Below are 28,000 nucleotides of genomic sequence, written 5' to 3'. Positions count from 1 at the left end.
AGTGAGGTGAGGCAGGGAGGTGAGTTCACGGTGGTGTGTTTATGAACCCTGGCTGGCAGGGAGAAAGGATGACAGCTTCTGTCTTTGGAGGAGAGTGGCTTCATGGAAATCCCTTTCGGTCGGGTCACCTCGAGCAAGTCTTCTGCCCTTCTGTAGCCCTCATATTTGCATCTGATCACTCAACTTGAGTGATCTTATCGACAGCGCTAGTAGATACTGTTGGTGCTCTGCCCAGACCCCCTCTGGTCCCCTTCCATTGTCTGGGCGCCCATCCTCCCACTTCTACGCGCTTGGGTTTTATGACCATGCCTGTAACTTGCTTCTGAGGCTGCATTTGGGCTATTGGAGTTACTTCCGCCCCTGCACGGACATGGAGAAGAATCGAGGAGCTTAATGAACCTCTTCCTGGGCAGTCCTTAACCTCAAGTCACACAAGCTCAGAGGAGTGAAATCATGCTCCTTAGCTCCGGGATTGGGTGCAACACTGGTACTGAGCCTGAAATTGTATCCTTGCTGGTCTTCTGCGTTTCTCCTCTCTTCTTTTCAGGACCTGCTACATTATTTGTGGAGTCTCTGGATAAAGTATTATTAGGAATTAAGAGTCTCAAGATGGTGACAGCAGAGCATTGCACCAAGGGTGACTTCTTACATCATGTCCCTGCCTTCTCGGAAGCATCCTTATTCAAGTCCCTTGCACAGAATTCTTGTCTTGTCTGGATAGGTTCTAAGTTGGAGCTGCAGGAGGACAGAAGCAGGCATGGGTCCCTATGTCACCCAGCAGACTGTGCATTCAAATTCAGTCCCAGAGATGCCCACAGTGAGAGTTGTGTATCTTGCGGGGGAGGTGTGGATGGGGGGAGGTGTGTCTGGGAGCTTGCAAGGGCTCCCGGTTCCAGCTTCTTTCTTTCTTCTGCCCTGGGAACGTGGTGTGTGCCGCAAGTGTAGGACAGAGAGCCTTGGTAGTGATGATGGGAGATGGGGAGACATGGCGTAAGCAGAGTTACGGGGGTAAGCCTTCTGATTCTTCAGGAGGTGCCCACTGTGTGCTCATTGCTGAAGCCTGGGATTTAAAACACCCAAGTCCTTGCCCCCAGTTGCTCCCCAGAGAGGCTTGTCCAGCTCAGGTGGAATTCTGTGCAAGGGCAGCGCTGAGCCGAAGGAGGTGAGAAGAGCTACTGAACAGAAGAGGGAGTCTGGGCTTCCAAGAATGTCCTCTTAGGGGTCAGGGCCCGGGAACCACAGAGCAGAGGAGGGAGGGAGTCCCTGACTGGGGAATGTCGGAAATTGACCAGGGGTGGAGCTGACAGTTGGAGGGAGGCGGAGCTTATCTAGAGAGCTCCCCGCTGCTGCTAGGGTTGGTCCCCTAGCCTCTCAGTTGGCTCAGACGAAATTGTGCTGTCCTTTTCCAGGTTTCTTGTTTGAAAAGACCCCAGGTCCCTCAGGCACCCTACAGCTGCGTCCAGGGCTGGCGATGGCTCTGTGCAGACAGCACCCACTCTTCCTTGCCCCTCTCTGGGGAGCCCACGAACACCCTGCCCACTTCCCAGCACACTGACATGGTGCTGGGACATGGTGACATGGGGGTGTCCCTGTAAGCTGGGAAGTGTAGGCTCTGGCTGTGGGCCTCCCAGTGACACCGGGGATGGCGTTGAAACTGTGGTTTTCGGGGGCCACTGGGGAAACTCTTCTCTTTATCAGTGGCTTTGTCAGGCTGAGGCCTTCCCTTGTCCCTCATCCCTCATTTTTCATCACAGCGTGACCGCTGGCGGGAGGAGAGAGCTCTTGCATCCAGGAATAAGCGCATGAATGCCATGAAAGCGTCTGGGCTTTGCCAGGAAGCAGGAGGAGGGGGCCGCCTTCTGTTTTGTGTTGTGCTCTCTTTCCTAAAGCTTGAACTATTTTGCTGCTCCTGAGTTCAATGGGAGCACCAAGCGGTCGTGGCTCATCCTTCTTCTTGACGAATATTCCATTTGGGGCAGTAATTCATGCTTACTTCACTGCCTTCTATTAAACAATTAGGAGAAAGCATATATTATTCTATGGATATATATCATCAAATGATTTTTAATTACTCAGTGGCCTTGGCAGGGGAAGAGCACAGTGGGGGTGGGGGAGCGCGGCGCGTTTCCCCTCTCCCTCTACTGTCTTAATTTGGATTTCTTTTTGTGTAGGGGGGTGGGGCGGGGCTGGGCAGGCTTCAGAAGCATCCCAGAGGGTGGCTCTGCACCATCTGGCCCCTGCCTGCCCCTGTCCACACCCAAGGGGAGGCTTCTCAGTCCTGACACTCGCGTCCCCTCCCCCAGCTCACTTTCCCTCTCCCAGGAGCGCCTACGCAGCCTCATATCCACTTGATGTGGCTTCAGCGGGAAAGCCTTCTCTGGTGCCCCACCTAGCTTAGGTCCCCTCCTCACGCTCTTACCCTTTGCTCTTTTCTAGCAGGTCATTCATCCAGCCCAGATTGACCCGGCACCGGCCCCGTGGCAGGTTCTGTTCTAGACACTTGTGACATATAAGCGAATAGAACAGACCCGAAACCCTGTCTTCCAGGAGCTCGGTTTCCAAATTCATTGCGACCGTGACCGTGAATAATTACTGGGCGATTTGCTGATGGGCACTAACTTTGATGCTCTGTGAGGACGGGGCCCTGTCCATCGTGCTGACAACAGTGTCTGTACCATGAATCACTGGTGTACAGTAGGCGCCAAAAAAATTCTGCAAAAGACACTGTCGCCGGGGGGTAGGGGGTGCAGAATAGCCACCTTTCCAGGAAGGAAAGTACTTTTCCACACTTACAGGAGCATTGCAAGGCCCCTTCCATCAGGAAAGCTCCCTGGTCAGTTGGTGGCATGTGTCCATGGCTTCTAATCCTTTAAACATGCCCTGGCTCTTAAAAGGGCCCAAACTGCCAGTTATCCTGCAAGCCACTGTCCCGTCCCCGGGGCTCGCGAGGCACGTGCAGGAGGCACCCGGCAGCGCAAACCCCTGGCAGAGACAGTTCAAGTTCAGCTGGATGATGGCGTCAAACAAGACAAGAAACGACTGCATTGACGGCTCCAGTTTGCCAGCGTGGTGAGTTGCCAGAGCCGCAGGACGGGTCTCCACCCCTCGTGCTGCTGGGGGAGGTGTATTAGCCGCATCTGCAGAAGTGGAGCGGGGACCCCAGGGGCCACAGGGGTGGCCTGGAGATCACACAGCCCAGAAGCAGTCCCGCAGCTGCTGGGCCAGCACGCAACGTGACCCCAGGGAACGTCATCCTTGCTGGGCCTCTGTGGGCTCTTTCCTTCTAGGGAGGGTGGGCTGGCTTGTGTACACTTCTCTAATAGTACTGCTGATAGAGTATAGTTGTGCAGTGACGGTCGTGACCAGGGAGCAGGCACTTACTGAGCATGTATTATGTGCCAAGACTTGTAGGTCTTTGTATGAGGTTCTCCTTGAGGTTGTAGCCGCGATCGTCCCATTCTGCAGATGGAGTCGCTGAGTTCTTGGGACTGATCCAGGGTGGCACGCCAGAGCAATACTGTCCGGACCCAGATCCGGGGGGCCCAGCCAGCCCATATCCTCATTTCTGCGCTGTTCGTGGTTTTCGGAGACCCCATCCCCCTTCTCCACCCAATCCTCCCACCTTCGACTTGGGCCGGAGCAGGTAACTGTCCGACTTGAAGAGACATCGAGGGTCACCCTGGACTTCATAGAGAGGACAGTGGAGAGCTGGAGAGGGAGTGCTGAGCCAGAGCAACATCCTGGGTCTCCGCCCGTTGTTCAGTTCTGTACCTTTGTTCTCTGTGTTCTTTCTGCCAGCCTGCGAGGCCCCCCAAAAGTCTGTGTCTTTTTAGGCCTGCTCTGGTGCCCTCCGTCTCTGTGATGCCTTTCCTGGCCAACTCAGGCAAAGAAGCAAGGAGCATTCTCTTTACTCTCCCAACACTTGGGTTTTGTGCCACTTATTTAGTGGAGTTGTGTGGTGTGTAAGAGCGTGGACTTGAATCTTGGCTCTGCGGCTTAGCAGCTGTGTGGCCGTAGGCAAGCCATTAATGTCTCTGTGCCTCAGTTTCTTCATGTGTAAAGTGAGGATGCTATTAGCAGTGGGGGTGTATCCTGAGCTGAACTCCTGCCCAGGTGGGATGGGAGAGGGTATCCAGCACCCAGCACTCTCGTGAGGAAGGGAACACTTGGGGCTGGAGGAGGTGGGGACAGAGTGGGTACACGTGGTGCAAAGTCAAAGGTGGGGGTGACACAGAATGCCCTTCTTTTGGCCTGGTCACTTTGAAGAGAAGGAGTTGTGGAGCATTTGTGTCCCCATGCCCCTTCCTGTGTCCCTTTGGTGGAGATCTCTCTTGAATATGGGAGGGAAGCTTCTCTGTCTGAATGGGTCCAGGTCCTACAATGCCTTTTGTTGGCCGCGACTTGAGTTTCTAGCTCTTCCCCTCCTTCTTCCTAAAACCAGAAAGGCACGAGCCGTCTTTAAAGAGCAGTGGCTTTGAGCTTGACAAATCCCAAATACCAGTGGCAGGCACAGGGCCAGAGTGCTGCGCTCGCGCCTTTTCTCCTGGCGTTCCAGCGGAGAATGTCTTTTCTAGAAATGTCAGTTTGGGAGTGCTAAGCCTGCAAATGTCAGCGTAAAGTGCATTTCCTGGTCTTGATACTCTCGATGCACCTTGGTTTATTGGGTAGCTTTCAGGGATTGGAGTTCTCAGAGTTAACATCTGGCTCCTCATGACCTTTTGTTAGAATTTTATTACGCCGTCCTGCAGTCGCAGGGGTGTGGGGCAGTAACTTCCGGTTCTGTGCTTTGAAATAATCTAGGTCTGGAGTCACCTAGTCTGCACCGCCCTTTATTGGTATCCGTTGACATGGTTTAGTCTGCAGTAAGGACATGCTTGTATATTAAGGGTTGAGGGTGAATATGACAAAATATATTAAAGCAACTGGTCACAGCCCAAGGACTATACGTGAACATTCGTAGGAATTTTCCTGAAGGACCTAAACTGGACACAACCCAAATGTGTACAGACTTGTGAATGGGAACGTGCCAAGTGGTATCGCCACAGAATAGAGCGCTGCTCAGGATCAAGAAGGAACAAGGTCTAGTATATGTAGCTGGGCAGGGGCGCAGGGGCAGGTTTGAATCTCAGCAAAAGGTGCTAAGTGAAGGGAGCTAGACTCTGAAAACTACAAACTTGTCTAATCCCATTTATAGGTAATTCTGGAAAAGGCCAAGCTATGATGATAGCAGGTCAGTTGTTGCCTGGGGCTGGGGTAAGAGAGACTTACAGGGGGCACGAGGGAACATTTTCCGAAGAGGGAAGGATCTTACAATTTGGAGGCAGCAGTAGCTGTGGTTGTTTTTGGGCAAAGAACACATCAGGCCGTTCAGGAGAGAATACAAATGCCTGGCCTCACTAATTATTATTTTTTTTTTTAAGGGGGAAGTTAAACAGTGAATTCAGACACAGATCTTACCCCTTTCACAAAAATTAACTGAAACTGCATCATAGACCTAAATGTTAAATGCAAAACTGTAGTGAATAACTCCCAGGAGATAACATTGGAGGAAATCTAGGCGGCCATGGGTTTGGTGATGACTTTTAAGGTACAATCGCAAAAGCACTGTCCATGAAAGAAAAAATTTGTAAGTTGGGTCTCATTAAAAATTTCTGCTCTTCAAAAGACACTGTTAAGAGATTGGAAAGATAAGCCACAGACTGGGAAAAAATATTTACAAAACATATCTTATATTAAAAAAACAAAACCAACAATTAGTCTCCAGCATATACAAAGAGCTCTTAGACTTCAACAATGAGAATGGAACCAAATTAAAAATAAGCCAAAGACTTGAATACCTGACCAGTAAATACACACAGATGGCAAGTAAGCACATGAAAAGATGCTCAATATCATGTCACTAGGGAACTGCAAATTAAAACAATTATGAGAGATAAGTAAACTTATTACAGTGGCTAAAATCAAAAAACACTGATGCCACCAAATGTTGGCGAGGATGTGGAGCAACTGGAACGCTCACTCACTGCTGGTGGGGATGCAAAACGATGTAGCCACTTTGGAAGACAGTTTGTCAGTTTCTTACAAAGCTAAACATAGTCTTAACCATTGTAACCGGTGATTGTACCCCTAGATACTTACGCAGATAAGCTGAAAACTTACGTCCATACAAAAGCTCGCACAGGGATGTTTACAACTACTTTATTCACAATTGCCAAAACTTAGAAGCAACCAAGATATCCTTCAGGAGGGGTGTGGATAAATGAACTGTGGTCCATCTATGCAATGGAATGTTGTTTAGCACTCTGAAGAAAGGGACAATGAGAAGATACGGAGGAACCTTAAATGCATACTACCAAGGCTACGTACTGCTTGATTCCAGCTATATGACATTCTGCAAAAGGCAAAACCATGGGGGCAGTTAAATGATTAGGGATATGGGAGGGGGAAATGGGACGAGCACAGGGATTTTTAGGGTGCTGGAATGATTCTGTATGATATTTTAATAATGGATAAATGTCCCTGCACAGGAAGTGAACCCTAATATAAACTACAGACATTAGGGGCACCTGGCTGGCTCAGATGGTTGGGTGTCTCCCTTCAGCTCAGGTCATGATCCCAGGGTCCTGGGATCAAGCCCCGCATCGGGCTCCTGGCTTGGCAGGGAGTCTGCTTCTCCCTCTCTCTTCCCACTGTCCCCCCTGCTTGTGCTCTCTCACTCTCTCTGTCAAATAAATAAAATCTTAAAAGCAAAAACACAAAACACTACAGACATTAGTTAAAAGTCCTGTATCAATAAGGGCTCATCGACTATAGCAAAGGTACCACACAATGGAAGGTGTGAATGATCGAAACTGCAGGTGATCCACTAAAGGAAAACTCTTTTATTTCCACTCAGTTTTTCTGGGAGCTTACAATATTCAAAAAAAAAAAAAAAAGAAGAAGAAGAAGAAAAGAAAAAAGAAACATCTATTAATTTAATTTTAAAAAAAGAACACCAAAAAACAGTGGACTGACCCTACTCACCTCTACACTAGCAAAAATGGAAGGGAGGATGGATCTCCTAGTTCTGACTGGGACACTTAACCTCTGGAGGGCATTTTAGCAATGAGTAACACAATGTGAAAGGTATGGAATCCTGGTCTGGCAAGTTTATGTCAGAGCAGTGGTTCTCAACCAAGGAGCGTTTTGTGCCCTGCTCCCTGCTCCCCATTCCCCACCCCCCGGTAGGGGCGATACTTGGCAGTGTCTGGCCATTTTGGATGTTGTAACTGGTGAGCTGTTATTGGTGACTCATGGATAGAGCCCAGGGGTGCTCTAGACATCCTCCAGGGCCCAGGGCAGCCCCCTTCCCCTGTAGAGTTCTCTAGTCCTGCCTGTCACAAGCTCCGCTGCTAAGAAACTCAATTGGGAGAGTGCGCAGGGACATAGAAGATCAGTGTTGTTCGTAGCAGTGAAAAATGAGACGTCACCAGAAGTCATTCAGCAGAGATTTAAACAAAGGGTGGTGAACCCTACTGCAGAATCCCGAGCAGCCTTTAGGATGACGGTGCAGAGCTGTGATTTTTAATATGAAAGAATGTTCATGAGACACTGTAAATAAGAAGAGATTACAAAGCAGCATGCACAGAATAATGCTATCGTCAGGAAGACAGAGAGAGTGTCTGTGCATTTCTTAAAGCGCTTGGAAAGATCTTGACAAAATCTCAAGCCTGTATCTGTGGTTTCTTTACAAGAGCCAGTAAGCACGTTCAAGAGACTTTTAAAATTACTTTTTACCTCGCAAAATCTGCCTTTTTGAATTATTTTTGATATTTAAGAGGTTTTTTTTTTTTTTTTTACAATCAACATGTATTACTTTTATCATTAAAACAATAAAAACAAAATTACATTTTTTGAAATTAAAAAAATACGCCACTGGGCCGGTAGTCATGCAAAGGTTGCTGAAGTTTGAGGGGTTCATTTGCAGCTCTTGGTTACTTTTGAAAGTATGTTAAGGACTCCACTACTAATGACGGGCTGGGTTTTAAGATGTCTCATCCCATTTAACGTCTCAAAAAAAAAAGAAAAAAGGCCATTGAGTTGTTACTCATGGACACCCGCTGTGTAGACACAGGAGCTGGAAGCTGAAGCTCTGAGAGTCCTTGAGTGCCAAGGTGCCCTTGGGATGATGTCCCATGGTTTCCGAATCCAAGCCCTGTCACTTTCCTGTACCACAAGCGAGTCTCTCTGCCACATGGTACGGGAATCCGTCCATGTGGAGAGGTCTGATTTTCTTTTTATTTATTTATTTTTTTTTACGATTTTATTTATTTATTTGACAGAGCACAAGCAGGGGGAGCAGCAGGCAGAGGGAGAGGGAGTAGCAGGTTCTCTGCTGAGCAGGGAGCCCGATGCAGAGCTTGATCCCAGGACCCTGGGATCGTGACCTGAGCCAAAGGCAGACACTCAATGGACTGAGCCACCCGGGTGCCCCTGTTTTTCCTCAGTATGTCTCTTATTGTGACCCGGACATGTTTACGGGATTCCCATTTTGAGAGTTTAGAGAACCGTCTGATGACTTCTGTTCACACACATGTTTCATCATTGTTTTTGTTTGCATTTAGAGAGCTTTCTCTTATCTGGGAAACTCCTTTGTCTTGTCTGGAACAGCTCATTCTAGATCAGGGGTGGAAATGTCGGTTGTGCCCGGTTGGCGCGAGTCTCAGGAAAGGGTTCGTTCGCCCCCGTGAAGCACAACCTTCGCTGTTTCGACCCAGGGTGGTGCCAGGGCACATCAGGTCCTCTGCTAACCTTTATACTTTACTCCTCTGGTACCAAGAGGAAGCAGTTCGAGTTTCCTTATTCCCACTGGAGTTTAAGGGTGCAGGTAGCCAGGAAGTGGGGAGACGCCTTTGGTGTCTTCAACGTGGCCATCTGCTGCTGGAGGCTGGTTTTCTTGGAGGGTTTCTCCCAGGGAGCTGTCTGGTATCATTTGAAATGACTCATGGGCAGGAGAACCGTTTCATCTTGAGAGCGGCTTCCCCATGTTCCTCATGGTCCCACTGCTGCACTGCCCTCCGCCCAACACACCCAGAACCCACACCCATGAATATCTCTCCACTCCGCGAAGTTTCCAGACATCCCTACAATGGCTCACGCCCCACCTTTGGGGCACCTGGACGGGGTTCCACGTCCTTCCACTGCATTTCATCTCGGGTTGCCTTTCGACTCTCCACCGCTTAACGTGACATGCAGTGGCCTCCTCCGAGATCACCCTCCCACCAGCGTCTTTCCTCAGTCACCTTTTAAGTGGCTTCTCCTCGGTTCCACCCCTCATCAAGGCTGGATTCAGTTTCCTGCCTCCAGTGTCCAACATGTGGCCAGTCTCCTCCCTTCAAAGGCAGAGCGCCTCGGTGCACCTGCCAGAAAGGCCCACCTGTGCCTGCTGGCGCTGGCTGGTGCTGCCCAGCGCTGCCCGGGTGTCCCAACGAGCCAGTCTGCCTGCCTTCCTGATAAGTCTCCCTGCTCCTTCTTTTGGGGCCTCGGCAGCAGCATCAGGGGACAAAGGAAACAGCCTGGGGCTTGGAGTCTTGGTTTGCATCCTGGACCTGCCATTGACAGCAAGCTGTGTGGCCTTGGCTTATACACTCCTGACCGGGTGGTTCGGTCTTGGGCTGGCCAGTAGGGGTAGGAGACGAATGTTGGCATCCCCAACACAGCTCTGTCCCTCGAAAGTGGGGTTGAACTTAGACCTCAGTGCCCGAGGCTGGGAGGGTCTGGTCAGAGCTGGGAGGGGTGGTGGCAGAGACTGGCCCTACATCCTGGAGGGGTCCCGTAGCTTAGCTGCGTAAGTCCTCCAGGGCCAATCCCCGAAGCAGGGTTCATCCAACTTTCCAATGAGTAGGAATAGTTCCTGTGATTTGAGGGCTCTCACTCGTGTCGGGGACTTGCAAGAATCATCCGCGGCAGAAACTCTGATTGTCGGTCTGTCACACAAGTGTGGGCATTGAGGCTCAGGGGAGTTTAAGAGCTTGCCCAGCACAGGACCAAGGGGCAGGCCAGGCCTGGAGCTTGGGCCTCCCTGTTCCAGCTTTGGAAGAAACGCTCGTGTTGGAAATTTGGCCCGAGCTCGGGGAGGAGTAACCCACTGGTGGGGTGGGCACCGTGAGCGGTGGTTTTTATTTTGGCTCCTCGCAGGTTTGCTGTCTCTCTGCCTGGGCTGCGGAGGGACATCTCCAACCCCTGCTTTTTCCCTCACTGGGCCTGGCTTCTAAGGGACCCCTAACCGTCCCCTCCACCCTCCCCTAGACTAATCCCTTTTCCCATTAGGTGAGCCAAGACAAGATTAGGGCTTTATTAAAAGGAAATTAAACTAGGAAATGAAAGGCTAAACAAATCTGAAATGAGAAAAAACAGCAGCAGCAAAGCAGATGAGTTTACAGAGCTCGGTTCTTGACCATAAAGGGGTGAACACCTTCCAGCAGGCGGCCATCAACCTGTCATCCTCGCCCTCACCGGTCCGCTGGGGCCAAGCCAGCCTTCGTGGTGGTCCCAGCAGACATGGTTCGCTCGACAGTTGGGGCCCGTGTCAGTCCCTCCTTAGCCCCTTCCTGCATCTCGTGTGCAGAATTCTGCTCCTTGGGGGTGGGGGTTGGACACAGGGGATGGTTTGCACACATCTCCCCACCCCGGGGGGGGGGCGGGGGTGGAGTGACATTTCATAGTCCTCTGTGTCCTGCTTCCCAAGGGCTCATCCCTTTATCCTCACCACCCCTCCCTGGGCACCGCTGCCACTGTCACGCTTCTGTTTCTCGATTGCCCTGAGTGTCTGGTGGCCCCCACTTGGGTTCTTTCCTGCTTGCAACACTCCTCCTCCTAACCCTGCTCTTTTGCTTGGCCAAGTCCTGCCTCTTCTTCAGAGCTTGTCTTAAATGTTGCTTTCTCAGGGAAGATCTCCTGGAACCTCCCTCAACCAGGTTGTTGGGGAGCCCTTGAAGGTCTCCCCCACTGCACTCATCGATTAGTTATTTAGTTATTAGTTATTCTTTGATGCCCGTCTCCCCTGCTGGACTCTGAACTCTGAGAAGGCTGCGCTGGGATGTGTTCCTATCCCATACGGAGCCCCCAGAGCCTTAAGTGCCTGGGAAATACGATTTGTTTGTCCATTCACCTACTCAGTCATTTATTCAAGAAATATTTCTTTCTTTCTTTCTTTTTTTTTTTTTTTTAAAAGATTTTACTTATTTATTTGACAGAGAGAGACACAGTGCTAGAGGGAACACAAGCAGGGGGACTGGGAGAGGGAAAGTAGGCTCCCCACCAAGCAGGGAGCCCGATGTGGGGTTCGATCCTAGGACACTGGGATCGTGACCTGAGCCAAAGGCAGACACTTAACGACTGAGCCACCCAGGCGCCTCTCAAGAAATATTTCTTGAGTACCTGTTGTGTATGGAGTGCTATGCCCAGTATCAAGGATACAGCTGTGAGTAGAGCATAGTACCCGCTGTCATGGTGCTTGCAGACCAGCTCCTCTTTCCTGTTTGCTAAATAAGTGACTGATTTTAAGAGGAACAAGCCATTCGTTTCAGTGAGATGTTTCTAACAATGAGGGTTGCGTGCCACAGGATGGGCCGCCTCGTGGAGGTGAGCTCCCCGTCACAGGAAGCATTCAGGAAGAGCCTGGGCAACCCATTGTCACTGTGCTGTAAGTGGAGCCTTCTGAAGGTCCCAGTTACATCCAAGCTTCTCTGAAGGGCACTGTGGGCTGGAATATGTCCTGTAGCTCCCAGACAAGGCTTACGGGAAGGAAGCAAGATGAGATCAGGAAGGGGCTGGGGTCAGTAGGCAAGGTAGACATTGTGTTTGTGTTTTCCTGGCGGAAGTCAGCAGGCTCCTCTGGAAAGCTGGAGCCAAATATTTTCACTTTATGTAAAGTAAATTTCCATTAAAAAAAAAAAAAAATATATATATATATATATATCAAGAAAGCTGTTTTTTTTTTCTGAAGTACGTGTTTTTCCAGATTATAAAAAGTGATCACTTTAGAAAACACAGGAAGACATAAAGAAAATTAGAGGAACTTTAATTCTACCCAAAAGTAATCATTGTGAACATTTAAATTTATTTTCTCCCAGTCTTTTTGGAGGAATACATAAAAATGTAAATTTAAAACAAATGAGATCACATCTTCTATCTTGTTCTTCTGACTTAACAGTGAACATTTTCTACTTCATGAAATGTTCCAAATTAAGATTTCTACCTACTGTATAATGTTTCTATTTATATGTTATCTTGCTATAATAAATCACCCAACATGGAGTGACTGAAACAATAATCGTTATCGCTCACAATTTCCGTGGGCCAGCAATCTGAGAGTGGCTTGCTTGGGCAGCTCTGGTCTGGGCTGCAGTCACCTGGAGGCTGGACCCCCTGAGGACCTACCTTCGAGATGGTTCACTCTCGTGGCCGGTGATTGGTGCTTTTCCTCTGGCCTCCTGGAGTGTCCTTACAATATGGCAGCTGGCTTCCCGCAGAGTGAATGACCCCAGGAGACAGCCAGGCGAAGCTATGTCTTTTCTATGACCCAGCCTTGAGGGTCACACAAAGCCACTTGGAAAGTACTCTTACTTGTCACGCAGGTCATCTCTGTGTAGTGTTGGAGGACATGAGTACCAGGAGGGAGGGTCCTTTGGATCCACCATGGAGGCTGACGCCCCCACCATCCTATTTCTTTTACTCCCCCCACTTAACCAGTCCCTCATTTTTGAGCATCTACATTGTTTCCATCTTTTGCTATTATTTGGAATGTACATTCCTCTTTTTAAAAAATTTTTAAAAGATTTTATTTATTTGAGAAAGAGAGAGGGAGGGGGAGGGGCCGAGGGAGAAGCAGACTCAGCAGGGAGCCCAGTGTGGGACTCCATCCCAGGCTCCTGGGATCATGACCTGAGCTGAAGATAGAGGCTTAACGGACCAAGCCACGCACGCGCCCCTAGAAAGTAGTACATTCCCGACAGCCTTCAGATTCTGACGAGGTGCAAGTGCCTGGGCTGTGTTTGGTTTCACTTTAGTCCAGCCAGGGTTTCCGAGTTGCAACCTAGGAGCAAGGTCATTTGGGGCTATACCCAAAGCTGGGCTCCCTCTGGACCGTTCCCGTTAATCATCCCCGTGCCCCATCAAGGGATGGCCACGGTACTTCAGTGGCTTAGCGGGGTCTGGCAGGAAGCAGAATTCAACTCTCTAGTGAAGGAACCATGTGCACAGACCTGAGCAGGAACGAGGAAACAAGCAAGATTTCCGGAGCCCTGACACTGGGCACGGAGATGAGCCATTGCCACCTTGAGGTCTGAAGGCATGGGACAACAGATCTACAGTGGAAGCAGGGGAGATAGACCCCCATCTCTCCTGTCCACTCCCTTCTCCCTGTGCCCCTTTCTCTCTCGCTCGCTCACTTCCCTCCTGCTGGTTCCTGCTATCGGCCAGTCTGGACCAGGTCAGCCCACAGTCCGCCCGGAGCCCTGTGGACGTGGTCCACAGGGTCAGCCTCCTGGGGAAGAGAGAAGGGTAGAGAATGAGTAAGAGGACAGAAAGAGGAGCGAACGGAGATGAGCCAGCGCATGGTCAGTCTGTAGTTTCTTCGATGTCCTCCAGATTCTTCTGGCAAGGGAGAGGTGGCCTCCATACCCTTCTGGGAAGCACAGAACAATGGACCAGAACCAAGGTCACTCACCCTTACCACGTTACAGATGGGGGCTGATTTTGCCACTACCCACCTGTAACCCTAACAGCCCTAGCTCGTGTAAAGCATTCTCCACGTGCAGGCCAAGGTGTCACACGAGGGGCATTCTACACACACTCCTGATCATCTTTAGAGCCAATCCGTTAGGCACGTGCTGCTGTGAGCCCCTCTCAGGCAAGGGAAAATGGATTCGGAGAGTCTCAAGGTCCAGCCTGAGGTTACGCAGTTAGCAGCAGAGCTAGGACTGGGCGCAAGTCTGTTTGCCCCTCCCCTCCGTCCCCTCCAAGTACAGCCTGGGCCAGCCTGGCAGGAGGTCGAAGGACCCATGCGGTTTTCCTTAAGAAGCCTTCAAGGGCTGCTTCCACCATGGAGCAGTTAAAAAAATAATAATAATAAAATAAAAAAATAAAATCTTTAACATAGCAACTCTCCGGACCCAGATCTGCCCAGGAGTTAGAGTATGTGTGTCGGACAGATGAAGAGTTTTGTGCGAGTGCATACAAAGTAGTCAAGGAGGGGGAAATAAAAGACACCCCTTGGAATAACGGAATGGGGAACGTGGTGCTGCCGTGCCGGAGGTCGCCTTCAAGAGCTTCATGAATGACCAGGCAGAGGCTCTGCTGGCGGCCGGGGCAAGCTGGCACCCCCCCCCCAAAAATTGTCACCCCCCCCCCACCATGGGTTGTGAGGATGGGTGTGGGGAGGACGGGAGAGAAGTAGGGGTGAGGAGGGGTGGCGTTACTCTGCCCTCAGCGTTTCGCAAGAATGAAAATTACCCGCTCTGTCGTCAGCGCTGGCGTGTGGTCAAAAAAAAATTTAGGAACTTCCCTGGTTTGTTTTTGTGGACATCTTTCAGATTGTTCCGGCAAGGGAGACGTGGCCTTGATGCCACTACTGGGAAGGTCACCGAGGTGGAGGAGGGGCCAGAGCTCTTCTGAGGACTTTGGTCTGACTCTTGCTCAGGGTCTCCTGCAGCTGCATCAGAGTTGGGGGGGGGCATTTTTCTTGCAGGCAGGGAATCTCCTTTTTAGGCTTTGAACTGCAGGTGCTACCATCGAAATACCTCCCCCAGCCAGGGGTGCGTGGACCTTTGCCCAGGTAATCTCGCTGATCAGAAGCCAAGTCTGAGAAAGGTCCCTCGCACATATACTTACGTACCTTGGAGATACAGGCCCAGGCCCAGGGGAGGGAGGACACAGGGTGGGGGGAGGGGGAGATGATGGTGGAGGGCATGTGTTCAGAGTCTCCCGGGTAGACAAGCGGGGACTGGGTTCCCACCCAAGCCTTTGCTAGCGAGTGGGACAATTCCACATGGGCTGGAATTTGAAAGCGGACTGGATTTTGGCCTCAAAGGTAGGAGGCTCAGTAGTGCTTGGTGAACTTGGCCCCAGGGTCCTGCACACAGTAGGCGCTCCCTCAGGTAGCCGTGCTGAGGGCCTGGGGTTATATCCCGTCTCTGAGATCCTGGGAAGGTCATGGGAAACAGTGGCCCTGTCTCCAGGGGTTGGTACAAGGATTAAATGATTTGATTCCTGGGGAGAGTTTAACGCATAAGCATTTATTAATCATCATTATGATTATTCCTGATTTTTAGCCCCATTTAAAGATAGCTTACACGGCCTCTAATACCTGAATTTTATCAGCATCCAGTTGCCACTTCCTCTCCCGGTTCAAAGCCATCCAACATAACACCATTGGATTAATTTCTAAATTAATCTCAAGCTTTCTGTTCAATTCTTCTTTGCATTAAAAAATTAATACCGGATGTAGGAGCCCTGATTTACGGTTTGGCGTCCGTTCGTGTGAGCATGATCTGTGGGTTCGCACCGGAAAAGTTTAACGTGCGCCAAGAATGTGACACCCACATTGTTCGTGTTGAAATGAGGGATGCTTGAGCGCATATAATTTAATTAACATCGATCGAATCGCTGGTCTGTTCAAGGCAATGGGCTGTTCGTCACTTCACATCTCAACAGAGCCCCTCACCCCGCTCCGTCCCTGTGTCCTGGGCTGGTGAGAGCACTGAGCAGAAGCGACCAACCCAAGGCCATTCTGGGAGGTCTCTATGAAACGAAACCAGACGCCATGACCGTCCAGTCCCCTTCCCCCACTACCCCCCCAAGTCTTTATATATATATATATATTTTTTTAATTCTTTCTCCTACTCTCGCCTCCTTCCAATCCCAACTCCTGCTCACCGGACCTCTTTTCTTATCACGGATCTTGCTTCCAGAAGCTCTCGGTGGGTGTTTTCTGGTCTCTGGTCCTCACCTCAGTTAGTTCTCTGTGTCTGCAGGAGCAAGTCCCCTGGTGACACTAGACCAGGAGGGGGACAGGGTACGTAGGGATAAGGAGAACGTAGAGCGGGACCGTGGAGCGTGAAGCAGGTGCGACGGTGCCCGACCCACGTTCCGTGGTCCCCAACCCACGTTCTGTCCCATTCTCCCCGCTCACCCCTGTTCTTAGAGCTTTCATGAAAAATGCAGAGAGTTCTGAGTGTTTTTTAACGGCCATTTACATTTTCGGTGCAAACCTACTTGCAGTTTGAGAGGAGAGGAATAACCGCCAAATCAACTAAAAGTGGCACAAGGCAATGACAGTAATTGTAGGCAGCAGGATAATTGATCTAATTACACAAAGGAAAGCCTCTCGCTGGGGAGCTGCGCCTGTCAGCCCCGCAGGCGGCAGCTGATGGGGTCCTGCATCCCGGGGGTCTGCAAGAAGAGAGGAGGGTACCAGACCAGGTGGGGGTCAGGGAGGAGGGCCACGGCCAGTGTGCGATGTACCCAGGCCAGCCAGCAAGTGATCCCTGCTGTGTGTCCTGCCGGTTGCCTCTGGAGAGCAGAGGGTGCATGTGGGGTAATTTAGAAAATACTCTACAGCTGCCGTGTTTATCATTAACTTGCCAGGTCCTAAATTCCTAAGGCCTGAGACGGAAGGCATGGTTTACAAACCCGGTTTAGAAGAGCCACCCGCTCCATCTTGGAAGTCCCGACGCAACTCGTAGGTGGAAATGAGGCTGTGAATTGATGAGTCTTGTTGGTTTTGATCTTGAGCTACGTTCCCCCCCTGGAAGCAGGTCCAAAGGGCTGGGGTCCGCAGCCCTGCTCTCTGATGGGGCTCCCCGCCCGCACTGCTCTTTCCCCGGCCCGGTGACCATCCCAATTTGTCTACACAGGCATTTATCCTTTTTTTTTTTTTTGACAAAACTGTGGTAGACAAACATAACAAAAAATGTGCCATCCTAACCATGTCTAAGTCTGCAGTTCTATGGTGTCGAGAATATTCACGTTGAGCCACAGTTCTCTAAAACTCTCTCATCTTGCACAACAGAAACTCCATGGCCCCCCCGATCAGCTCCACATGTCCCCCTCCATGCCGCCCCCGGCAACCACGGTTCTCTTTTGGTGTCTCGGAGTTCGATTACTCTGGATGCCTCCCGTGCATGGGATCGTATGGCGTTTATCTTTTTTTTTGTTTTTTTAAAGATTTTATTTATTTATTTGACAGAGAGAAATTACAAGTACACTGAGAGGCAGGCAGAGAGAGAGAGAGAGAAGGAAGCAGGCTCCCTGCTGAGCAGAAAGCCCGATGCGGGACTCGATCCCAGGACCCTGAGATCACGACCTGAGCCGAAGGCAGCGGCTTAACCCACTGAGCCACCCAGGCGCCCCGTATGGCGTTTATCTTTTGGTGACTGGCTTACATGACGTAGCCTCATGTCCTCAAAGTTCATTCATGCTGTGCCGTGTGTCACGATTCCCTTCCTCCCGAAGCTGAAGAATTCCATTCTGTTGTATGGAAATACTGTATTTTCTAAATTCATCCGACAGAGGGTATTTCCCCTTTTTAGGCAAATATTTCTGAGCACCGACTACTCGGTAGGTAGCCTGCTGTCGGCTGCCGCTCACAGCAGGGCCCACAGGTGGACGAGAGAGACGGGCAGTGTGCGTGAGTCCAGGTACCTGAGAAGACAAATGACGCCAGGTCCCCTTGAGTGAGAGGGGGCAGCCCAGACCACCGCCGCCGTGGCCCCATGATGCCACGGGCCAGGCACTGGTCTGGGGTCTGTATTTCACATCATCACTGTACGTGATCTCGTGGAACCGTATCCATCACCCCGTAAAGTAGGTGTGGCTACTGTTCTCTCTGGCAAGGAAACGGAGTCCGGGAGGTGAAGGGACATGTCCGTGTGCACACAGCCCGTAGTGGCGGAACAGGGTTAGAACCTGGGCTGTGCGGCTCTGGGCCTGCCTCTGCTAAGCAATAGTTGCCCAGTGAGACCGTGGAGTCAGACCCAAGAAAGGAAAAAGCTGAAAAAGCTGCTCTGGCGATTCCCCTGTCTAGCCTTGATGAATGATATGCCAGACCCTTATCCCTGCCCCTGTTCCCCCCAAAAAGCTGGAGGGACAGCTAAAAAAAACCTCAGGAGGGTTCTGTGTTCACATGTCTGTGTCCTTTGCACCTGCAGGGGGCTGAGATGCTCTTCCCAAGGCAGTTGAATGCCCTGCCCCCCCCCCCCCCAGTCTGGAGCAAATCATGGATGTGTAGCTAGTTCTCCAACTGGCAGAACGTAATGGGGTGCCCCGTGAGGCCAAGGGGGGGCCTAGCATGCTGTGCACCTATGTGGCCTTTCATCGTCTTCATAGGAGAAAGAAGGGGTTGCCCAGGTATAAGACATTCATTTCAAGGGTTTACTGAGCATCTAACACACACTGAGTGCTGGGGATCAGAGGTGATCTAGCAAGACCCCGACTTCAGGGAGGGAGCTCTCTGAAGACCGTAGCCATGGATATAAGGCCGTGGGGGGCTTCCTGGCTGCCCACAGTCAGCAGGTATTCAGAATCCGGAATCCCCTAGGCTTATCCTACCCTACTTGGTGGAACCCAAAGACTTTTCCACCAGCCTAGAGTTTTCTAAAAAGGCCTAGGGAGGTGGGGGAAGCCGCTGGGGATGAGATCAATAGAGAGATGCCCACAGAGTGTGGGAAATGGCCAAGGACATGGGTGTGTGTGGAGAGGGCTGACCGTGGAATTAACCCCAAGTGCTTCTGGCGGAGGGTCCAGCTTCCCTGGTCCCTGGATTCCCCGAGAGAAGGACGCCCTGCACCGAGCGAGAGCACAGAGGGGTGCGATTGTGGGGAAGCTTCCTTCTCCCTTCCTGTAGGGGTTTGTAGCTCCTGTGCACCCCCCGTCCCCCACCCACGGCTCTGGAGACTTTGGCCTGTCCAGTCACCAGGAGCAAGGAATTGGGGCCAGAACAGCCCCATCCCTTTGCTCAAGTGGGTGGATGCGAGGTCCCTTCCAGACCGATAGGAGCATCTGGCCTTTTGCAAAATGAGCCAGGACCACCCTGCAGCCCCTCATCCCTACTTCTTATCAGTCTCCACTGCCACCTTCCCCTAGAGTGTGGAGCTCATCAACAGACCCCCCAGCCCCTCCATCTTCAGAACTTAGATGTCCACAGCATCTGCACCAGAAGGACTGAAGGAAATCTACGCAGAGTGTCTGGTACAGGGTCTAGTAGATGAGGAGCATGTGCTTAGTTTTCATTGCTCTCGTCCTTTGGCTGGTGTGTGTGTTTTTCTCTGTCCCTGTCTGTCTTAGCCCTTCATGAAATTCACAGAAATGCTGAGAGTTGGAGGGGAAAGGGAGCATGGCTTTCATGCCCAGTAACGACAACTGACGGAAATGGCGGGCAGCTTTGTGGATTTGACAGGGAAGCTTTCTTCTGCTTGGCCTGCAAGGTCAGACAAATCCCCCTGACCTTGGAGCTGGAGCTGTGGGCAGGTATGTTCCACTTCATGGCATTTCTTTTAATTCATTCCTGATTGATTTAAGAGATGCCTGTGTGGAGGCAGTTCTGCCCCTCCGGCCTCGGAAGGATGGCGAGCGATGGATTCCTTCTCTATTCTCATTCCCTGAAGATCTGTCAGGCATTTGTCCAGAAGCCCCAGGCTGGAGGGGCCGAATGGGCAGTGGGAGAGGAGAGAGAACTGCCTTGTGGTTTGTGACTCCTCCAACGATGTGCATTTGGGGAGCAGGAACCCTCAAGAGGCTGGGGAAGGTGTGTGGGAGGCAGGGGCCCCCTTGGCTTTTCACAGCCAGAGGTCCCTTGCAAAGTCAGGCTGCCTTGTCTGACTCCTTGTTCCTCAGGCAGAACACACCGGAGAGCCAGCTTAACAGAGAGACAGTGTTCCAGGAGATGGATAAGAGATTTGGGTAAAAAGGAGAGTGGCAGTGTAATCATTTTGAACCCAGGAAACACATTTGGGTTAGAAAGTTCTGGAGTGTAGTGGGGGTGTGCTACAGCCTTACTAGACCAACTCCGCCATCTTGCATCCCTACAGGGCCAACTGTGGTAGGCTCAGGGAGGACACAGTGCATGTCCCGAGCCCCCAGCTGCCCTCTGTGGCATCAGAACCCCGTGATGTCCTCAGCCCCAGGCTACCTGTGATTGCTCTGATGGATGCACAAGTGGCCCCTGCCAGCTTTGCTCCAGGGGCTTTGGAATGTCACCCCCAGCCCATGAGATGCAGAGTAAAACACATCACAAACCATCTTTGCAAGCCCTGGGGCTTTCTTGGGCAGTGGATGAACAAGGAAGGGCCTAGTCAGTCTTTATTTCTGCTCACCAAGCATTTGTTGACGCCTCTAGGCACCGAGGCTCTGGGGGAGTGACCTGGCCCACATCCCTGCCTCTGGCTGCCCCCAGGAGGTTCCGTGTTCCTGATATATGGAATATTCTCCGCAGAAGTCAGCATGCCAGCAAAAATCATTAGATGTTGCCTAACTGGAACTTCATCTTTGCTTTTTAAAAAAAAAAAAAAAAATGATCAAGAAAGGAAGTGTGACTTGGGGAAGCTGAGTTACGTAAGGCCTCAAAGCTCATAAACAGTGGAGCGCTCTGTCGGCCGGGCCCAGCACACCCGTTTGTTTTTCAGGTTACAGAACGATCGAGCTGAGTCCTAGTCCCTGTTCTAGGCAGTGTCTTGAGGTCACCATTTGCAGGTCTTATCTCTGGGAGGGGACACAAACAGGATACACTTTGGAGGTTCCGTGCCCCCTTTCCCGTAAAGGGCCGTTTGTACAGCTTTTCGGTTCCTCCCAGTGATCGGGGATGGGCATTCTAGAATACAAGACTTGCTATGTGTAGCTCCTTCTCCCGCGTGAGAGGTATGATTGATTAGAACCTAAGAAGCTGTTTGTGGAGAAGGGGGTGAGGTCTTCCAGGAAGCCAGCCGTTCCTGCCGCAGCGTGCAGGAGCGCTGAATTGATCTGGGAGCCCCAGTGCCTCCTCGGAAATCATTTGCAGGCTGCCCCCCCGCCCTGGTTCCGCCTGTGAGCATGTGTGAGAAGGCATCATGTCCCATCTCACTGCGAAGGGGAGCAACTGTCCCCGAGGGTGAGATCCCTGTGTCCCCACGGGTTTGAACAAACAGGGGGTTGTGAGGGTGGGTGACCGGAGGGCCTTTGCAGCTCGGGAGACTCGGCTGGACATGTGTGCGTTTTGGAGGGTCCAAGGCTCCGGTGTGGTGTGTCCGGAACACACGGAGGGAGAACCGTGCTCAATGAGCCACTGTGTCGGTCTTGGCTCAGGCCGGAGCGTGGTGTCCAAGGCAGCCTGGGCCCGAATAAAGACGCACTTTATTTCGCCTCCGGTTGACAGAGGGGGATTTTGAAGGTAACAGGGGAAACAGAGTGAGCAGTGTTCAAGGACGCAGCCCACCTTCCTGGATGGTTTTCCACGGCAGCAGGTCCGGCCAAGCGAGCTGGCCGGGGAGACGGAGAGTTTTGCAAACGCGCCGCGGGGGGAGCCGGGGGCAGGGGACTGTTGCGCCGGCCCCAGGCCCTTCTGCAGTGCCGCGGGGTCAGGGGTCAGAGTGGGGGAGATGGGTGTCCCCGCATGTGTGACTGTGGCAGGGCTGCTGGACAGAGTCCCGCAGACGGGGGCCTTCCACGGCAGAAGTTTATGGTCTCCCAGTGCAGGGCCAGAAGGCCAAAATCAAGGTATGGGCTTGGAAGGAGCCTTTAACTCTCTCCTTGGCTTGTCCACGGCCTTCCTCACACTCACACGGCTTTCTCCCTGTGCGGCTGCGTCCGAATTTCCTCTGTCCAAACAGCACCAGTCGCCTTGGAGGAGGGCCCGCCCTCATGACCTCATTTTCATGGGCTTATGTCTCTCAAGGCCCCATCTCCAAATATGATCACGTTCTGAGGGTCAGGGGCTTGGGACTCCACAGGAATTTTGGAGGGACACAGTTCAGCCCACAGTTAGCAACTTGTTCATCTGGAGATGAGGAAGCAGCCCTGGAGTGGGGGGTCCCTAACACCTCTCTGCCTGCCGCTTTCATCCTCTTCCTGAAAGACGTGCCTTTCAGACCCTGCAGCGTCTGAACCCCGCTTCATCAAAAATACTTAGAACTGCTTCTTCCTGTTGGCTCCTTGATCCCAAGCAAGGTGCTCAGTAGGCACTTTATTTATAGTAACTCGTGTAATCCTCAGGACGACCCTTAGTAATTTTCATTGTTTAAACAGGAAACTGAGGCATGCGGGGTTAGAGCACTTGTCTGAGGTCCACAGGTCATACGTGGTGTGGCTGAGATTTGAACCCAGGCCGTGTGGCTGCAGAGGGTACATTATAAACCATGTCCTCGTCCCTTAATAGGACTCCGTATTTGACACAAAGCTCTTCACAGCTTCCCAAGGGCTCCAGGTATGGTCTGCTTGTTCTTTTTGGCAAAGGGCAACATTGGAGAGGCGGAGGAGGGTGGGCTCTAACTGGGAGTCCTCTGGCTCCGTGCTCAAGACTTGGGAGGGTGCTCTGGGTACGAGCACAGACTCTGGGTTCCCCCAGGCATGTGCCCTTGATTACAACTTGGTGACTTCAGGCAAGAGGCGTAACCTCTCTGTGCCTCCTTACCTCATCTATAAAGTGGGGATTGACAGTCTTGTAAGGTCGTTTAGGGAAGATCACATGAGTGACTCGGAGATGGTAAGTGCTTGCTAAAAATTATCGGTGGTAATTTCATTTCGCCATTTGCCTCAATGAGCCGTCTGCCACTGCCGTGCCCGCTAGCTCCCCCATCTCCACGGTCCCGAGCTGTGCTGTGCAGTGCGGTGCTCTGAGCCCACGTGGGTACTGAGCATTTGAAATACGACCTATGCGAGCTGAGATGTGCTGATAGGGTCAATTCCATACATGCCATGTTTTGAAGGTTTCTTGCCCCCAAAATAAATTGTCTCAATAATTTTCCTATTGATCACATGTTGAAGTGATAAAGGTTTAGATATATTGGATTAAACAAAATACATTATAAAAGTTCATTTCAGTTGTCCCCCCCCCCTTTTTTTTAAATGCAGCCTCTAGAAAATCTGGGGGATTTTCCTAAACGTGCTTCGTGGGTTCCAAAGTTGGCACGTGCCTTTCACGTTATACTTCTACTGGGTGGTACAGGTCTAGACGGTGGACAGTAAGCTCCAGGGACCACAGCTGTTCTGCCTCATACCCCAGCACGGTACTCAGATCCTGACCTCATAGGAGACTCTTAAAGAAAAAAAAAAATCGTTATTGATGTGGTTTTGATTGTTCTTAAACCCAGAAAGGTCTACTGGATACCAAGTCCAGATCCAGGGAAAGCCATTGGTTCCCAAAGCTCAGGGAAAGCCCATAGGCAGGAGTTTCCAGCTCCCTGGGTCTCTGGCGTTGTTGCCCTTGGGCTTGGCCCAGGCCGGCCTCCCAACCACCGATGGCTGGGTTGGACCGCTGGGCCTCTGCTTCTCTTGAGGTAGTCTCGCTATGCAGCCAGAGGGAAAACACGGCTGTGGACATCTCTTCTATTTTCAGCATGTTAGGGAAACCAGTTTTGCACAGGGGACATGAAAGCTCACTTTATAGTCCAAAGGAGACCCATGAAAGAGATCACTGTGCACGGTGAGCAGGAGAGAAAGGCCTAAAGGAAATTTCCACCAAGTTTGAGGTCCTCTTCTGGACTTGGTTCTCAGACTGAGCTTTGTGAAGATAAAAAACTTAACCCTTCTACCTCCATCCCTCCTCTGCATCCCCTTCATCCCCAAAGCAAACCCCAAACCCAGCCTTTGTAAGGGGTAAGGACCTTAGGTCTGTGGGCATGGACTAGCTCCACCCACAGTCCTGACAGATCCCAAGATCTGAGGCCACCAAGTAGAGCATCTAAGGAGGAGTTTCCGTCAAGGAACGCTAGGACTGGATGGGTCTTAGAGAGGTCTCTGGTGCAGCCTCTGAGGTCTTGGATTTCTGTTGCTCTGCCCTTCCTGTGCCATCTGTGCTACTGGGGAGGACCCACCATGCAGGAGGCATGATCGGGACAACCATGTCCACAGCTTCACTAACCTGCCCCGCTTTCTTCTCACCATCCACCTGGCTTCCATCACCTGGACTTGGCCTTGCCCGCTCACTCTGATGAGGGTCAAGGTGATGTCATTGAATTGCTACAAACTTTGATGCACCCGTGTGCCCCAAACCTGACGTAGCTTGGCTCAAGTCACGTGTCTTTGAGTAAGTGACAACTTCTCAGGCCCTGAGTTCTTCATCACTATAAATGGAAATAGTGGCACCTGCCTCGCTTGCCCTTGGGGTCCAATGAGATGACATGTAAAGAGCCGCAGACAGTGCCCAGGATGTGGCAGACATGGGAGAAGCTTGGGCAGCCCTTCCTTACTTGCCCCGAAGTGTTTGCTTTCCCATCTGGCCCTGCTCTGCCTCCCGGGTGAGGTTCTTCCTTCCTCTGACCCTGACCGGTAAGAGCCGGGATGCCAGGTCTTTGGCACACACAGGGATTTCATGCCCATCTAATGGTATCCGGGGAAGAGTTCTCTTCCATGGCTGATACAGAATTTGGATTAAGTATGCTGGAAGTTGGAGTTTACTAGTATTTCTACCTCCTTGCTTTTAGGAAGCCACCTGTCCTTTCTATTTGTGTCAGGATTAGAACAAGGAATCTTGGCAAAGAGGAGATATTACTTTTAATTAAACATCCTGAGCCTCATTTCCCATTTGGGGATGACTCAGTGAGCTCCAGATGGGTGGAGGAGAAGGAAAGCAGGAAGTCATTTTTAACAGAAGCTCAGGTGGTCACAAAGATTACTAACTGAAGTCAGGGATCCCGTCGCAAACATAGTGCCCAGCATGTGGTAGGATCTCCGTGTGTGGATCGCTTATCTTTGGTGCGGTGGCTGAAGCAAGTCATTGAGGAAGAGAAAAGAACTTGGGAGTCCTATATCTGGGAGCAGATATGTCCTCAAGCGAGCTGATTTCCATCTCTGAATCCCAGGCTTCTTGTCTGGGATTAATTAAGAATCGCAACGCAGCCCACTTCGGGTGGTGATCGTGGAGGTGAATAACTGAATGAAATTGCCTTGTGAATGAATGGCAGAACTCCACGCCTACTGGTTCCCCCTTCTTCATTATTGTGGTTAATAATCATCGTGCCTCTTTTTTTTTTAATTTGATTTGGGTAAATATTAGTCAATTCTCAGTCAGGATTCAAACTGGATATTTGTCAAATAATACTGTTTCTAGGCCCTTTCTCAACTCCTGCAACTGAATATTGATCGTGTTTGCTTTCTGGAGGCAAAACAGTCAGGTTCTCTCCCATCCTTTATTCCTTTTTGCCTGATCCATAAACGACCCCCAGCTCACCAAGGCACCAGATGGGAGACCAGGGGGCTCTTTTGAGAAGAAAGAAAAAGCTCTTTGAAAAACTGCTGATAGAGTGTTTATTTAATTTCAGAGGGGGAGGGTGTGTTTTTGTTTTTTAGGTGCAATGCAAGTAGACTTTATTGCTCCTGGAGCTTTTAATTGGTTTACTAATATTTTTTATAGCTTCTTATTTTAATGTTTACAGGTCCCCAGATGCTGAGATTTACTGACATCCATGAAGCGATTGATAAATGATTTAGTTGAAACAGCAAAACTGGAGGCATTGTATGAATTAGAAATTGTGCCATGGACCCCGCTCGGGAACCACTAATTTGTTTAATGTGACTCGCGTCCTGCAGCCGTTACTCACCATAGTCCCAAGAAAAACAGATGCCAACTGTTCCCCCAGCAAAGCGGGAGGTGCCTTGGGGATTGGAGCCGGGTCTCTAGGGAACATCAGGTAGGGGCTGGCAGGCTGGTCTGGGTTAGGTCAGCGGGGTTCTGGAGGTTCGGGGAAGATTCCTTCCTTCTGGAGGTTTGGGGAAACCCTGAGCCGCTCTGCCCTCACCTCTGTGCGACTCTGTTGAGGAGTTATCTGCAGGAATGGAGGGCAAGACAGACCCATTACCCTCATACCATTTCAGAGCAGCTATGGGACTTTTGTGGATTCACCTGTGTAAGTCAGCTGGGATCGAAACCCTCAATAATTCTTTCGACCTACTCCTGAATCTGAGATTTAGCTAAGGCTCATCCCACCGGGTTTGTTTGCTATTACTTGTTCTTCTCTGGAGTAATCTGATTTCTTGCAATTTCTAAATTCTTTTTTCCTGATATGAAAGAGGTATTTATTTATTACAGAAGATAACAGAAAACACAAGCCGAATGAATGGACTAGAAGTCACCAGTAAATCCATCATCCAGCCATAATCATTGTTAACAGTTCTGATAAATATCCTTCCAGACTTTTTTCTCTGGTAAACAACCTAGTATTTAAAAAAAAAAAAAAAAAAAAAAAAAAAAAGACATACAGAGCCTCTATTTTTTTGGTAACCAGTTCTAGTCACTTATCATTTTTGAGCAGTTTTTCTAATAATCAACAGCCTTGCTTAGGCTGGTGTTCAGGGGGCTTGGGCAGGCTGACCCTAAAAACAAAATATCTCACTGGGAAGGGTTTGCCTACGTGTAGCATGTCCTTGCAGAGAGAGGAGATTAGCTGTAGCTGTGCATTTGTGTTTGGGTTGCTTCAATGTCATTTCAAGGGCACTGATGTAACAGAGACAGCCCTCTCCCTTTCCTTAGCCCACTTAAGGTACCACTCTTAACAAGTTCCTAAGGACGACTGTATTATTCTCGATCCCTTATTTCTTCCTTCTGTCCATTCATTCATCCATCCATTTAACCCTCCATCCAACATATCATCTGTCCTTCCTGACATCCAGGCACCCACCCATCATCCATCCATCCATCCACCCATCCAACATAGGGATCATCATTGTATTATACGTCACAGTAATTAGGCTGTGTTTGGTGGTAAGGATGCGGATACGTGATGTAGGCCCTGCCACTTGGAATTACCTGTCTCCATCCCAAACTTCCATCTGTCCTGAGCATGAGATGGTAACCTTCGTTTATTTCTCCACCATGAACTTGAGCACTTCCGGACAGCTGCCCGGCCGATAACTGGGGGTATGGCAGGTGGGCGCCCCTTTACAGTGGAGAGATCTCTCCATCACTTCCCTAGATCCCTAAGTGCCAACTAATCCGATAGCCCAAAGCTGGGCAAGACCACCAGATAACTGAATATTAGACTCTTGAGAGGTTAAAGTGGCAACAACATTTTTATTTTACTTTTTAAAGATTTATTTATTTGAAAGAGAGAGAGAGAATGTTGCAGGAGGGGAAGGGCAGAGCAAGAGACTCTTCCTGCAGACCACCCCCCACCGCCACCGCCACCGAGCACAGGACTTGACCCCACAACCTGTGAGATCTCGACCTGAGCCGAAACCAAGAGCCAGGTGCTTAACTGACAGGAACCACCCAACTCATCCCACCCCCCCTCCTGCCGGCGGGGGGGGGGGCGGGAAGGGGGGTCACAACATTTTTAAAAAGCTGTTTGTCAGCACAGTATTCTCTAACTCATATATCCAAGGAGAACGAGGATGGTGACAAAAAAATGCTTCTGATTCATTTAGGTTTTATTTATTTATTTATTTATTTATTTATTTATTTATTTAAAAGAGAGAGAGAAATCACAAGTAGGCAGAAGTAGGCAGAGAGGAAGGCAGATAGAGAGGGAGAAGCAGGCTCCCTGCTGGGCAGAGAGCCTGATGTGGGGCTGGATCCTAGGACCCTAGGATCATGACCTGAGCCGAAGGCAGAGGCTTAACCCACTGAGCCACCCAGGAGCCCCACTATTTATTTTTTTAAGTGAGGCGTCTTCAGGTCTGAGACAGACAGCACGGCTGTATTCTGTCGAGGGTTGGACAGTAGCCTCTGCCCTGGGGCTGGTTCTGGAGAAGCACAGCTCTGTATAGAGAAGGTAAGATTTATTTTCGCCAGTAAAGTGGAACGCAGAGCCCAGCCCGGCGGCAGCGAGCAGCGGGA

At 50.6% G+C, this 28,000-nt stretch overlaps 1 protein-coding gene and 1 long non-coding RNA gene across 3 annotated transcripts in view; both read left to right on the top strand.

Moving 5' to 3' along the window:
* CHST11 (carbohydrate sulfotransferase 11) overlaps window positions 1-28,000 on the top strand; it is a 254,347-nt gene that overhangs the window by 142,776 nt on the left and 83,571 nt on the right. The window lies entirely within an intron of this gene.
* Window positions 28-18,029, top strand: LOC309868920. Its single transcript, XR_014313868.1, has 3 exons — window positions 28-13,498; window positions 13,537-17,170; window positions 17,385-18,029. It is a non-coding gene; the product is annotated as an uncharacterized lncRNA (long non-coding RNA).

Source organism: Mustela nivalis, assembly GCF_964662115.1.
Source record: "Mustela nivalis genome assembly, chromosome: 7".
Lineage (NCBI taxonomy): Eukaryota > Metazoa > Chordata > Mammalia > Carnivora > Mustelidae > Mustela > Mustela nivalis.
This window is presented reverse-complemented; position numbering and strand designations above follow the sequence as displayed.